At 39.4% G+C, this 14,861-nt stretch overlaps 1 pseudogene; it reads right to left on the bottom strand.

The window, feature by feature from the left end:
• Positions 1-13,672: 13,672 nt before the first annotated feature.
• LOC129563835 (ferritin heavy chain pseudogene) lies at positions 13,673-14,221 on the bottom strand (annotated as a pseudogene).
• Between the last annotated feature and the right edge of the window lie 640 nt (positions 14,222-14,861).

Here is a 14,861-nt window from a genome sequence, read left to right as displayed (position 1 = left end):
TCCTGAAGTCATTGATGTGCTGGAGTAATATCAGATCAAGGCTAATAACAGAGTCCAATAGGAAAGTGAATCATGAATCATAAGGTGAGACTTGATCTCAAGAAGAAGTCAAGTTACTAGAACTGGGGCATAAAGTAGATCTATAGGAGCAGACAGATTAACTTGAATATAGATAGCAAATATGGATTCCCTCTTTTATTTTTTATTTATTTTTTATTGGAGGCTAATTATTTTACAATATTATATTGGTTTGTTTTGCCATACATTGACATGAATCCGCCCAGGGTGCACATGAGTTCCCCTTCCTGAACCCCCCTCCCACCTCCCTCCTCCCCTTATCCTCCCTCTGGGTCATCCCCGTGCACCAGCCCCGAGCATCCTGTATCATGCGTTGAACCTGGGCTGGTGATTCGTTTCACATATGATGATATACATGTTTCAATGCCATTCTCCCAGATCATCCCACCCTCGTCCTCTCGCACAGAGTCCCAAAGACTGTTCTATACACCTGTGTCTCTTTTACTGTCTCGTATACAGGGTTATCATTTCCATCTTTCTAAATTCCATATATATGCGTTAGTATACTGTATTGGTGTTTTTCTTTCTGGCTTACTTCACTCTGTATAATAACAGGCTCCAGTTTCATCCACCTCATTAGAACTGATTCAAATGCATTCTTTTTAATGGCTGAGTAATACTCCATTGTGTATATGTACCAAAGCTTTCTTGTCCATTCATCTGCAGATGGACGTCTAGGTTGCTTCCATGTCCTCGCTATTATAAACAGTACTGCGATGAACATTGGAGTACATGTCTCTTTCAATTCTGGTTTCCTTGGTGTGTATGTCCAGGAGTGCGATTGCTGGATCATATGGCAGTTCTATTTCCAGTTTTTTGAGGAATCTCCACACTGTTCTCCATAGTGGCTGTACTAGTTTGCATTCCCACCAACAGTGTAAGAAGGTTCCCTTCTCTCCACACCCTCTCCAGCATTTATTGCATGTAGACTTTCGGATAGCAGCCATTCTGACTGGTGTGAAATGGTATCTCATTGTGGTTTTGATTTGCATTTCTCTGATTATGAGGGATGTTGAGTATTTTTTCATGTGTTTGTTAGCCATCTGTATGTCTTCTTTGGAGAAATGTCTGTTTAGTTCTTTGGCCCATTTTTTGATTGGGTCGTTTATTTTTCTGGAGTTGAGCTGAAGGAGCTGCTTGTATATTTTGGAGATTAGTTCTTTGTCAGTTGTTTCATTTGATATTATTTTCTCCCATTCTGAAGGCTGTCTTTTCACCTTTCTTATAGTTTCCTTTGCTGTGCAGAAGTTTTTGATTTTAATTAGGTCCCATTTGTTTATTTTTGCTTTTATTTCCAATATTCTGGGAGGTGGATCATGGAGGATCCTGCTGTGATTTATGTCAGAGAATGTTTTGCCTATGTTCTCCTCTAGGAGTTTTATAGTTTCTGCTCTTACATTTAGATCTTTAATCCATTTTGAGTTTATTTTTGTGTATGGTGTTAGGAAGTGTTCGAGTTTCATTCTTTTAGAAGTGGCTGACCAGTTTTCCCAGCACCACTTGTTGAAGAGACTGTCTTTTCTCCATTTTATGTTCTTGCCTCCTTTGTCAAAGATAAGGTGTCCATTAAGTGCATGGATTTATCTCTGGGCTTTCTGTTTTGTTCCAGTGATCTATATTTCTGTCTTTATGCCAGTACCATACTGTGTGGATGACTGTGGCTCTGTAGTAGAGCCTGAAGTCTGGCAGGTTGATTCCCCCAGTTCCATTCTTCTTCCTCAAGATTGCTTTGGCTATTCGAAGTTTTTTGTATTTCCATACAAATTGTGAGATTATTTGTTCTAGCTCTGTGAAAAATATCGTTGGTAGCTTGATAGGGATTGCATTGAATGTATAAATTACTTTGGGTAGTATACTCATTTTCACAATATTTATTCTTCCAATCCACGAACACAGTATATTTCTCCATCTATCATGTCCTCTTTGATTACTTTCACCAGTGTTTTATAGTTTTCTATGTACAGGTCTTTTGTTTCTTTAGGTAGATATATTCCTAAGTATTTTATTCTTTTCATTGCAACAGTGAATGGAATAGTTTCCTTAATTTCTCTTTCTATTTTCTCATTATTAGTGTATAGGAATGCAAGGGATTTCTGTGTGTTGATTTTATATCCTGCAACTTTACTGTATTCATTGATTAGCTCTAGTAGTTTTCTGGTAGAGTCTCTAGGGTTTTCTGTGTAGAGGATCATGTCATCAGCGAACAGTGAAAGTTTTACTTCTTCTTTTCCAATTTATATTCCTTTTATGTCTTTTTCTGCTCTGATTGCTGTAGCCAAAACTTCCAGAACTATGTTGAAGAGTAGTGGTGAGAGTGGGCACCCTTGTCTTGTTCCTGATTTTAGGGGAAATGCTTTCAGTTTTTCACCATTGAGGATAATGTTTGCTGTGGGTTTGTCATATATAGCTTTTATTATGTGGAGGTATGTTCCTTCTATTCCCACCTTCAGGAGGGTTTTTATCATAAATGGATGTTGAATTTTGTCTAAGCCTTTCTCTGCATCTATTGAGATAATTTTTATTTTTCAGGTTGTTAATGTGGTAGATTACATTGATTGATTTGCGGATATTGAAGAATCCTTGCATTCCTGGGATAAAGCCCACTTGGTCATGATGTATGATCTTCTTAATGTGTTGTTGGATTCTGATTGCTAGAATTTTGTTAAGGATTTTTGCATCTGTGTTCATCAGTGATATTGGCCTGTAGTTTTCTTTTTTTGTGGGGTCTTTACCAGGTTTTGGGATTAGGGTGATGGTGGCCTCATAGAATGAGTTTGGAAGTTTCCCTTCCTCAGCAATTTTCTGGAAGAGTTTGAGTAGAATAGGTGTTAGCTCTTCACTAAATTTTTGGTAGAATTCGGCTGTGAAGCCGTCTGGACATGGGCTTTTGTTTGCTGGAAGATTTCTGATTACAGCTTCTATTTCCACACTTGTGATGGGTCTGTTCAGATTTTCTATTTCTTCCTGGTTCAGTTTTGGAAAGTTGTACTTTCCTAAGAATTTGTCCATTTCTTCCAAGTTGTCCATTTTATTGCCATATAATTGCTGATAGTAGTCTCTAATGAACCTTTGTATTTCTGTGTTGTCAATTGTGATCTCTCCATTTTCATTTCTAATTTTGTTGATTTGGTTCTTCTCCCTTTGTTTCTTGATGAGTCTGGCTAGTTGTTTGTCAATTTTATTTACCCTCTCAAAGAACCAGCTTTTGGCTTTGTTGATTTTTGCTATGGTCTCTTTTGTTTCTTTTGCATTTATTTCTGCCCTAATTTTTAAGATTTCTTTCCTTCTACTAACCCTGGGGTTCTTCCTTTCTTCCTTTTCCTCTTTTAAAAGGTTCAAATCTTTCTAAAACTAAGACGGGACCTACATGTCAGACACTAAAAAAAATCTTTTGGGCATAGTAAACCTGAGAGATTAGAGTAAGTTTTCACTTTAAGACTGGTATTTAAAGCAACAAGAATGTAATTCACTTTCGTTTTAGTTGAGTTTGTTTGAGCAATCATTTTCACTATTAGCAACACATATATGATAGAAGTGAAACATAGGTAAAGTTACACCTCAACAGACCAAACTGGAACTATAAAGGGGGAGAGTATGAGAAGATCCAAAAGGTCACACTGAAAACACCCTTAAAAGAAAAACACCCCAACTCATAGAGCAGTAGTGATTTGACCAGCCTGATATTTTGTTGCTTTAAGGAAACATTTGTCAACTTTATATTCAAGAACTTGTCTGGAGGAAAGGAGATTTTACTTTTACTTTTGATTTATTCACTATCTAGATTTGGGAATTGCTTGGGTCTTTTAATCATTCCTTTCTAAACAATAAATAAAAGATATGTACACCCGGGGAAGATTCATGTCAATGTATGGCAAAACCAATGCAATATTGTAAAGTAATTAGCCTCCAATTAAAATAAATAAATTAAAAAAAGATATAAGATCTTTAAGAAATATCTAATTAATTCTCTAGTTAAGGACAGTTACTAATAGAACTTTGGAAATAATATGTTGGTAAAAAAGTTAAATGATCACCTTAAAATTCTGATCACATATTTGCTTCTCAATCACATCTAGACACAAAAATTATAATCACCATCAGAAGAGACATTTTTGAACATGAAGTCCAGTGATAAATAGCTGTAATTTCACAAATATTACCCCATTATTCAAACTCTAATAATTTCGGTTCCCATTATGCACTTTAGATTCTAATTTATTTTATATTGAATATATTAGTCTCTTCCAACAAAAATGAGATAGCAAGTATATTATTATAAAGTAGGAGCAAAAATAGAAATTTGCTCATTTTATAACTTTAGTGCACAAAACAACTCATAGTTTGATAAGCATCAATGGATTTTTTTAAACTTCAACCAATACAGAATTTTTTGTGCCTTTAAGAAAAATAAAAAATAAATCAGTAGTGCTAGGGTATTTTTTAAAGCTAGGGGAAGATATGTTGACATAACTAGCTTCGAGCATGTGGTGCTGGAGTCCTATTGGCACCTATACATGTCACTTCCCTTTCACCTTTCAGAGCCACTGAATTGCTGTTGCTTGACCATGGAAGTTCAATTATTTCCCATACTGATACCTGACCTTCCATAGCTTAATGAACTTAACCACCCAAGACAAATGTATATATTTGTTCTCCAAATGACTTCATGGCAGCCATATGAAGGCAAGTGAGGCCCAATCCATGAACTCCTCTATATATATTTTAAATATGAATATATATTTTATATGTCCCCTTTGTTCTTTCTGACTGCCCTTAGGCCTCAAATCAGCTAAATCCTGTGTGTTTTTAACAAACACACTTCAGACTGGCTTTTCTTAAACCTAAGGGACATGATCATAGTCAAATCTTCCTATTCTAAAATGTCTTAACACCTTAACACCTAACACCTTGACCTCTTCAACTTTCATAGTCTTAAGATGTTTTGGCATAAGAGGGAAAATGTCTGAATGAATTTTATAGTTATAATAAGAAGGGCTCTATGTAAAGTGAAAATAAGAAAAACTGACTACCATGGGATATTACATTTAAGGTGTTATGGAGATGCAGATGATTATGTTTTATATTATTTTAAGGTCTTGGCATACTGCACTTGTGGAATCCATAAAACAAAGCAAATCACCTAGGTATACAGGGAAGAGTCTATGTTGATGCTAATGATACTTCTGATAATCTCCTCATTCAGTTCCTAGACCATTATTATTCCAGTGAATTCTACTTTCTCCTTCTGCTCATGATTCAGTTCACACTTCTCTGACAGTAGAATGCCATCTCAAAGTCTTAGTCTTTCCAGCTCTCCATCTTTCCTTCTTTTTCATTTTGTTCTTTATTTTCTTTATAGTCTCTTAATCTTTAAGCACAGTCCTAGAAACACATTCTTTTTGCCCTATCTGGGTGCCAAAATGGACAGTTTCAGTAATCTCCTAACCCCCTTAACTTGGCTTGCCAATTTCCTTCTTTTAAGTTTAAGCTTCCGCTTTCTATGACAGAAAACAGAAAGGTTTAGGTGAATTCTTAGAGAAAACACTTAAATGTGTGAATATGTTCTATCATAAATTCATCTTTTTCTAATTCATTGGGTGACAATGACTACTGGGGCCTGCCACTCCCACTCTTTCTACGTTTAGAAACAAAAAAAGCAAACTTTGGGAGAATATAGAAAAACAGATTCTATATCCCAGAACTTTATTAGAAGCCTCTAGAGAAGTACAAGGGATTGAATAGTTTTACTTAAAAGATGAAGTTCAGATTGGTAGCAACAAAGAAATCATACTTTGTTACTAATCACAGAATGTTGGGTTGGAAAAGCAATGTTCATGTAATTTTATTTCTTACTGAACGTTATATTGATTGGTTAAATGTGCTCAGTCGACTAGCCATTTAAAATTCTTCCTATTTACATTTCATGTTTATATTTTTATCTCCTGTCTCTAATGATTTTCTTAAAAGATCTCAGCAGCTGCCTTCTGCCCAATCAAGCCATGGTTCACCTTTTTGTACCTGTGCAGTCACATTAATACAAAGCAGAATGCTCTATCTTCATATTTGCTGTCATTATTAGAATAATCTCAGAAATCTCTTTGACTTTTGAGACCATGTCAATTTGTGTTACTGATACTTAACTGACTGATCTTGTTATAGATGTGCTTTACTGAAGTGAGATTACTGTTAAACCAGGTTTGTAGCATCTCTCCCCTCCTACATTCTCACAGCAGATTTGATAACATTATCATAATTCTAAGGGTTTGTAAACTCATTTACTCATTACCATATAGACTAATGTTTAAATGCACAGGTCCTTGGGTTTAAAGATCTGTCACTTATTAAGCTGTGGGACATCAGGGAATTAATGCATGTCTTTGGGTTCACTGTGATTATCTGTAAAATGTGGGTAATAATAGCATTACATCATGTTGTTATGAGATAGAAATGAGGTAATTCATGTAAATATCTTAACCTGATGCCTAATATATGGTGAGCTCTCAGGAAGTGTAGGCTGTTTTTATTAGCAGATGCAAGCTACTGATGCTGTAAAAGCTTTCAGCAAGTATGTGTATTTCTTTCTTATATAAAACAAACTGCCATTAAGGCTGCCCTAATTTTTTTTAAAGATTACCTTTACCTGTAGGTCACTCACAGATTAAAATCTGCAGTGGAAATAATTGTGGGTTTTTTTTTGTTTTGTTTTCTTTTTTAATTAGCTCTGGAAAGATGTTTTAAAGCCAGTCCTTAGGAGACTCCAAAGTGATCCACACTAGGTATGTAAAACATACCTTCAGGTACTCCTCTGTTTTTAGGCAACAACAGTGTAAAATATGTAAACAAATGAGTGACCTTATTTGCTAAAATTTAATATTTTGTATTATTGCTCTTCCTCGAATTCTATCAGGTAACATTCCTCATTATTAAGAAGAAGAAGTTCCTTAACATATTTCCACAGCCTAATTTAACCAGATGATTGTCATTATGATGATGCTTTAGATTCGTTTAAAGTCCATCATTCTGAGAGGAAGATGAGCTGGCCTTCGTTATTCTTCATCAGTTCAGTTCAGTTCAGTTCAGTCACTCAGTCGTGTCCGACTCTCTGCAACCCCATGAATCACAGCACGCCAGGCCTCCCTGTCCATCACCAACTCCCGGAGTTCACTCAGACTCATGTCCACAGACTCGGTGATGCCATCCAGCCATCTCATTCTCTGTCGTCCCCTTCTCCTCCCGCCCCCAACTTTCCCAGCATCAGAGTCTTTTCCAGCGAGTCAACTCGGCACATGAGGTGGCCAAAGTATTGCAGTTTCAGCTTTAGCATCAGTCCTTCCAATGAACACCCAGGATCGATCTCCCTTAGAATGGACTGATTGGATCTCCTTGCGGTACAAGGGACTCTCAAGAGTCTTCTCCAACACCACAGTTCAAAAGCATCAATTCTTTGGCGATCAACTTTCTTCACAGTCCAACTCTCACATCCATACATGACCATGGGAAAAACCATAGACTTGACTAGACGGACCTTGGTTGGCAAAGTAATGTCTCTGCTTTTTAGTATATTATCAAGGTTTCTTCATGCTTATTAAGAATTGTTGCATTCCCGTTTGTGAGTTTGTTGAACATCTGGGTAGCATGCTTCTTTATAAAGACAAAATGGAGACTAATAAAAAAAAACACTCCCTAGCTATAGTCTTGGTTTAATTGGTTATTAAAATAATCTCATATTATACTTGCATTTTTCTCTAGGAAAATTGGCAAAATGCTAATATATTTAGTTTAACTGGAACAAGTACATGTCTTATTTAACTTTGATTTCCCAACACAAACTCATTTATTAAGAATAAATGTTTGTTAACTTGAATTAAGCTGCCAAACAGTAGACGTTAAAAGCTGTGGTTAGCAAGATGGGCCAGACTGAAATATTCTTGCTGAGAAGCTTATTTTAATCACCTTGTTATTTTCCAACCTAATATAATCATTTCCAGTAGCATATTGGGTGCCTGCCGACCTGGGAAGTTCATCTTTCAGTGTCCTATCTTTTTGCCTTTTCATGCTGTTCATGGGATTCTCAAAGCAAGAATACTGAAGTGGTGTGCCATTCCCTTCTCCAGTGGACCACATTTTGTCAGAACTGTCCACCATGACCCGTCCATCTTGGGTGGCCCTACATGGTATGGCTCATAGTTTCATTGAGTTAGACAAGGCTGTGGTACATGTGATTAGATTGGTTAGTTTTCTGTGATTGTGGTTTTCAGTCTGTCTGCTCTCTGATGGAGGATAAGAGGCTTATGGAAGTTTCCTTATGGGATAGACTGAATGAGGGGGATACTGGGTCTTGTTCTGATGGGTGGAGCCATGCTCAGTAAATCTTTAATCCAATTTTCTGTTGATGGGTGGAGCTGTGTTTCCTCCCTGCATACCAGCTGCAAGACAGACCACACAGAAGCTAGTCAATCTGATCACATGGACCACAGCCTCGTCTAACTCAATGAAACTAAGCCACGCTGTGTGGGGCCACCCAAGACGGACGGGTCATGGTGGAGAAGTCTGACAGAATGTGGTCCACTGGAGAAGGGAATGGCAAACCACTTCAGTATTCTTGCCTTGAGAACCCCATGAACAGTATCAAAAGGCAAAATGATAGGATATAGAAAGAGGAACTCCCCAGGTCGGTAGGTACCCAGTATGCTACTGGAGCTCAGTGGAGAAATAACTATAGAAGGAATAAAGGGATGGAGCAAAAGCAAAACCAATACCCAGTTGTGGATGTGACCAGTGATAGAAGCAAGGTCCGGTGCTGTAAAGAGCAATATTGCATAGGAACCTGGAATGTTAGGTCCATGAATCAAGGCAAATTGGAAGTGGTCAAACAGGAGATGGCAAGAGTGAACGTCGACATTCTAGGAATCAGTGAATTAAAATGGACTGGAATGGGTGAATTTAACTCAGATGACCATTATATCTACTACTGTGGGCAGGAATCCCTTAGAAGAAATGGAGTAGCCATCATGGCCAACAAAAGAGTCCGAAATGCTGTACTTGGATGCAATCTCAAAAACGACAGAATGATCTCTGTTCATTTCCAAGGCAAACCATTCGATATTACAGTAATCCAAGCCTATGCCCCAACCAGTAATGCTGAAGAAGCCAAAGTTGAACGGTTCTATGAAGACCTAGAAGACTTTTTAGAACTAACACCCAAGAAAAATGTCCTTTTCATTATAGGGGACTGGAATGCAAAAGTAGGAAGTCAAAAAACACCTGGAGTAACAGGCAAATTTGGCCTTGGAATATGGAATGAAGCAGGGCAAAGGCTAATAGAGTTTTGCCAAGAGAACGCACTGGTCATAGCAAACACCCTCTTCCAACAACACAAGAGAAGACTCTACACATGGACATCACCAGATGGGCAACACCGAAATCAGATTGATTATATTCTTTGCAGCCAAAGATGGAGAAGCTCTGTATAGTCAGCAAAAACAAGACTGGGAAATGACTGTGGCTCAAATCATGAACTCCTTATTGCCAAATTCAGACTTAAATTGAAGAAAGTAGGGAAAACCACTAGACCATTCAGTGAGTGAATCACTCAGTTGAGTCCAACTCTTTACAACCCCATGGACTGTAGCCCACCAGGCTCCTCTGTCCATGGGATTCTTCAGGCAAGAATACTGGAGTGGGTTGCCATTTCAGGTATGACCTAAATCAAATCCCTTATGATTATATAGTGGAAGTGAGAAGTATATTTAAGATACTAGATCTGATGGACAGAGTGCCTGATGAACTAAGGACGGAGGTTCATGACATTGTACAGGAGACAGGGATCAAAACCATCCCCATGGAAAAGAAATGCAAAAAAGCAAAATGGCTGTCTGTGGAGGCCTTACAAATAGCTGTGGAAAGAACAGAAGCCAAAAACAAAGGAGAAAAGGAAAGATATTCGCATTTATATGCAGCGTTCCAAAGAATAGCAAGGAGAGATAAGAAAGCCTTTGTCAGCAATCAGTGCAAAGAAATAGAGGAAAACAACAGAATGGGAAAGACTAGAGATCTCTACAAGAAAATTAGAGATACCAATGGACTATTTCATGCAAAGATGGGCTCGATAAAGGATAGAAATGGTATGGACCTAACAGAAGCAGAAGATATTAGGAAGAGATGCCAAGAATATACAGAAGAACTAAAGATCTTCACGACTCAGATAATCACGATGGTGTGATCACTCACCTAGGGCCAGACATCCTGGGATGTGAAGTCAAGTGGGCCTTAGGAAGCATCACTTTGAACCAAGCTAGTGGAGGTGATGGAATTCTGGTTGAGCGATTTCAATTCTTAAAAGTTGATGCTGTGACAGTGGTGTACTCAATATGCCACCAAATCTGGAAAACTCAGCAGTGGCCACAGAACTGGAAAAGGTCAGTTTTCATTCTAATCCCTAAGAAAGGCAATGCCAAAGAATGCTCAAACTACCGCACAAATGCACTCATCTCACATGCCAACAAAGTAGTGCTCACAATTCTCCAAGCCAGGCTTCAGCAATACGTGAATTGTGAACTTCCAGATGTTCAAGCTGGTTTTAGAAAAGGCAGAGGAACCAGAGATCAAATTGCCAACATCCACTGGATCATCGAAAAAGCAGGAGAGTTCCAGAAACACATCTATTTCTCCTTTATTGACTATGCCAAAGCCTTTGACTGTGTAGATAACAATAAACTGTGGAAAATTCTGAAAGAAATGGGAATACCAGACCACCTGACCTGCCTCTTGAGAAATCTGTATGCAGGTCAGGAAGTAACAGTTAGAACTGGACATGGAACAACAGACTGGTTCCAAATAGGAAAAGGAATACGTCAAGGCTGTATATTGTCACCTTGCTTATTTAACTTATATGCAGAGTACATCATGAGGAACACTGGGCTGGAGAAAGCACAAGTTAGAATCAAGATTGCTGGGAGAAATATCAATAACCTCAGATATGCAGATGACACCACCCTTATGGCAGAAAGTGAAGAACTAAAGAGCCTCTTGATGAAAGTGAAAGAGGAGAGTGAAAATGTTGACTTAAAGCTCAACATTTGGAAAACTAAAATCATGGCATCTGGTCCCATTACTTTTGGCAAATAGATTGGGAAACAGTGGAAACAGTGACAGACTTTATTTTTGGGGGCTCCAAAATCACTGCAGATGATGATTGCAGCCATGAAATAAAAAGACACTTACTTTTTGGAAGGAAATTTATGACCAACCCAGACAGCATATTAAAAAGCAGAGACATTACTTTGCCAACAAAGATCCATCTAGTCAAGGCTATTGTTTTTCCAGTGGTCATGTATGGATGTAAATGTTGGACTGTAAAGAAAGCTGAGCATTGAAGAATTGATGCTTTTGGACTGTGGTGCTGGAGAAGACTCTTGAGAGTCCCTTGGACTGCAAGGATATCCAACCAGTCCATCCTAAAGGAAATCAGTCCTGAGTGCTCATTGGAAGTACTGATGTTGAAGGTGAAACTCCAATACTTTGGTCACCTGATGCGAAGAGCTGAGTCATTTGAAAAAAACTCTGATGCAGGGAAAGATTGAAGGTGAGAAGAGAAGGGGATGACAAAGGATGAGATGGCTGGATGGCATCACTGACTCAACGGACATGAGTTTGAGTAAACTCCGGGAGTTGGTGATGGACAGGGAGGCCTGGCGTGCTGCAATCCATGAGGTCGCAAAGAGTCAGACAGGAATGTTCGACTCAACTGAACTGCACTGATATCCTTCTGGAAGAACATATGATGGGAGCCTTTTAATATTTTTTCCAAAACTATTTTCGTTGGAATACTGTTCTGTAAGTTTTAGTTGAAGAAAGCTCCCATGATCAGAATGTTTGGGAAAACTTGAATACCTTATCCCTGTGTTATAAAGTCACAATGCATATTTTTTAAATCATTCATAAAATTCCTTGAGTAAGCAAAAAATGAAAAAAAAAAAACCCAAAATCCTGTTACTTTGATTCATAAAAATTTTTCACTGAACACTTGTGAATGTTTTTGTGGCACTGCCTGATACTGAACACATTCTTTGGAAGGTTTGTCTAAGGAATTAAAATTCTGTGAATTATGAAGGAAACACTTCCGAGTGAGAAGGGATCCATATGGTAGCAGCCTTCAGTATTTTGATTTCCATTCAGGCAATTGTTTTCATTTGATCCCTTCTACCCTTTGATCCTTTTTTTTTTAGTAGACTCTGTGGCAAGGATGAAGAGAAAAATGTCATGTACTACCCTAGAAGAGCTATTTATTCTAATGTAGATACTTACAGCAAAGGCTGGTAAAGGTGTGTTGGTAAGAAGACATATTATTAAGTTCTCTTGGTAACAAATAAAAACTAAATCAAGTTAAATGTATAAAACCCAAGGGCAGAAATACAACCAGGCTCAGGAAAGGTCTCAGAAGCAGCTATATCATTTCCAGTAATGTAATCACCTAACTGCTTTTCAACAAAGGGCATCTTCTTAAGCATACATTCAGAATCTAGTCTAGAGATTTAAAATGAACTCTGCTGCTGGTTGGAATAAAAATGTATATACATATATATACACACAGAGACGTGCATACATATATACGTATGATCCAAAGAAAAGAAAACATACATAAGTGGAAGTTTAGTTATTGCAACATGCGTGCCAGGCACTGCTGACCATGGGAAGTCACCCCCATGTTAATGGGCAAGCCAGCTTTAATACTCATTTTTCCATAATCACTGTTGCCAAGAGTGAACTTGTCAAAGAGATTCTCTACCATTCAGACTCCCAAGTCATCCTTTAAACCCTCCATCTTGCTATTCATATGTGTGTGTGGATAGTGCTCAGTCGTGTCTGACTCTTTACGACTCCATGGACCCATTAGACTCCTCTGTCCATGGAACTTTCCAGGCAAGAATACTGGAGTGGGTTACCATTTCCTTCTCCAGGGCTTGCTAGTCATACTTAACCAATAATGTTTGTATACTTTAATGAATATAAACAGTTCAGATGAAACTGAAGACTCCCTTTATTTATTTTTATTTTTATTGGAGGCTAATTATTTTACAATATTATATTGGTTGGTTTTGCCATACATTGACATGAATCCGCCCTGGGTGTACATGAGTTCCCCCTCCCGAACCCCTCTCCCACCTAGACTCCCTTTATTTTAACCCCTGCCCAATCCCATTCCCTTCAGTTCTTTGCCAGAGGCAATTGCAATCATGATTTTCAGGCTATGCTTCTATACTTTTACTATGCACATGCACCCACATTCATCAGGGCCCTACCTCACCCCTACCCCATCCCACCCCACCCCAATCTACCCCATATACCCACATTGTTTATAAGGGGAAGACGGATTTTGTGTTTTCCAAGGGCCCATGTAAGGCCTTCCCTCTGTGGAGGTCCTGAGCTGCACACAGATGGGGCATAGGTGGGTGGAGAGACTCCTGGATACCTTTTTTAAAAGTTAAAAGGAGAGATTTGCACACACGAATCAGAGACCTTTATTTATGCATCAACTAATAACTTTATTTGAAGACCTGGTAAAACTGGAAGAAAATAAAGGTCCAGTTCAAGCTCAGGCCTCCTTGTCACCGTCGCCTAGGGTGAGCTTGTCAAAGAGGTACTCTGCCATGCTGACTTCTGGCGCCCCCATCTTATGCAGGTTGCTGATATGGCCCCCCAGCTCCTTGATGAACTCGACCTGCTGGTCCAGGTGCTGGGTCTTCAGGAAGTGGCACAGGTGTGGGTCGTTCTTGTCAGTGGCCAGCTGGTTCAGGTTGAGCAGGCTCTGGTTGACGCTCTTCTCTAGGTGCAGGGTGCACTGCATGGCCTGAAGGCCGCTCTGCCAGTTAGTGCGGTCAGGCTGTCTGAGGTCTCGTAGACAGAAGCGGCCCCCGTGACGGTTCTGCAGGTGCATCAGGCCCTGGATCTGCTCCTTATGCTTGTGAGAGCAGCACAGGAAGAAGTGGGAGAAGCGCTTCAAGGCCACGTCGTCCCTATCGAAGTAGAAGGCCATGGACATGTACACATAGGAGGCGTAGATCTGCAGGTTGACTTGACCGTTGATGCCGGCCTCGCAGCCTGGGTGGTAGTTTTGGCGCACCTGCAAGAGAGCGGGCATCATGGCTGGTGGCCACGGTGAAAGCGGAGGGGAAGCTGCAGCCGCAGGTCTGGCAGCAGTGGGCACGGAGGCAACCGCCACCTAAGAGCATTCCCAGAGTGTGCGGCTACAGGATCTTCGAGGTGTTCCCAGGGTGGGCTCTGGGGTTAGGCAGTGGGCTCCGCCATGGGACTGGAAGGCGAGTCCATTTATGAGCGGTCGGAAGCCAGAGAGAATACGTTGGGGTCAGAGAAGGGCGCGAGTACGGTGTTCCAGGTTCCATCCAGGCCTGGGTGAGGCAGGGAGACTATGCTGAGTGCCTGGCTTGTATAATTTAAAAATGTTATTCACGAATATAAATGCAACCAGTTGGAGTTAATCAGGTGCGTGATTTCTGTGCACAACTTATTTGAATGGTGCCCTAATGTGATTGTTTCATTAAACAGTCCTCTTCTGGTATCATGGTTATATTTATTATTACAGAGTTCTTTTTGAAGGCAGCTCTTCTCAGTGACTTCAACACCCATACTAATGACACTTTGATAGGTTCTTCATTGGGTTCCTGGACCTCATTAACTCCATTGATCTCCACTTTTCTGTTTCTGGTCAAGTTCACACTTGTCTGACAGCAGAGTGCCACCTGCAGAGTCTCAGTGAATCTTTG

Source organism: Moschus berezovskii, chromosome X (assembly GCF_049115385.1).
Source record: "Moschus berezovskii isolate FMDL1 chromosome X, NW_MosBer_1.0, whole genome shotgun sequence".
NCBI classification, from domain to species: Eukaryota; Metazoa; Chordata; class Mammalia; order Artiodactyla; family Moschidae; genus Moschus; species Moschus berezovskii.
The sequence above is the reverse complement of the archived record's forward strand: the minus strand, read 5'-3'. Positions and strand labels throughout refer to the sequence as shown.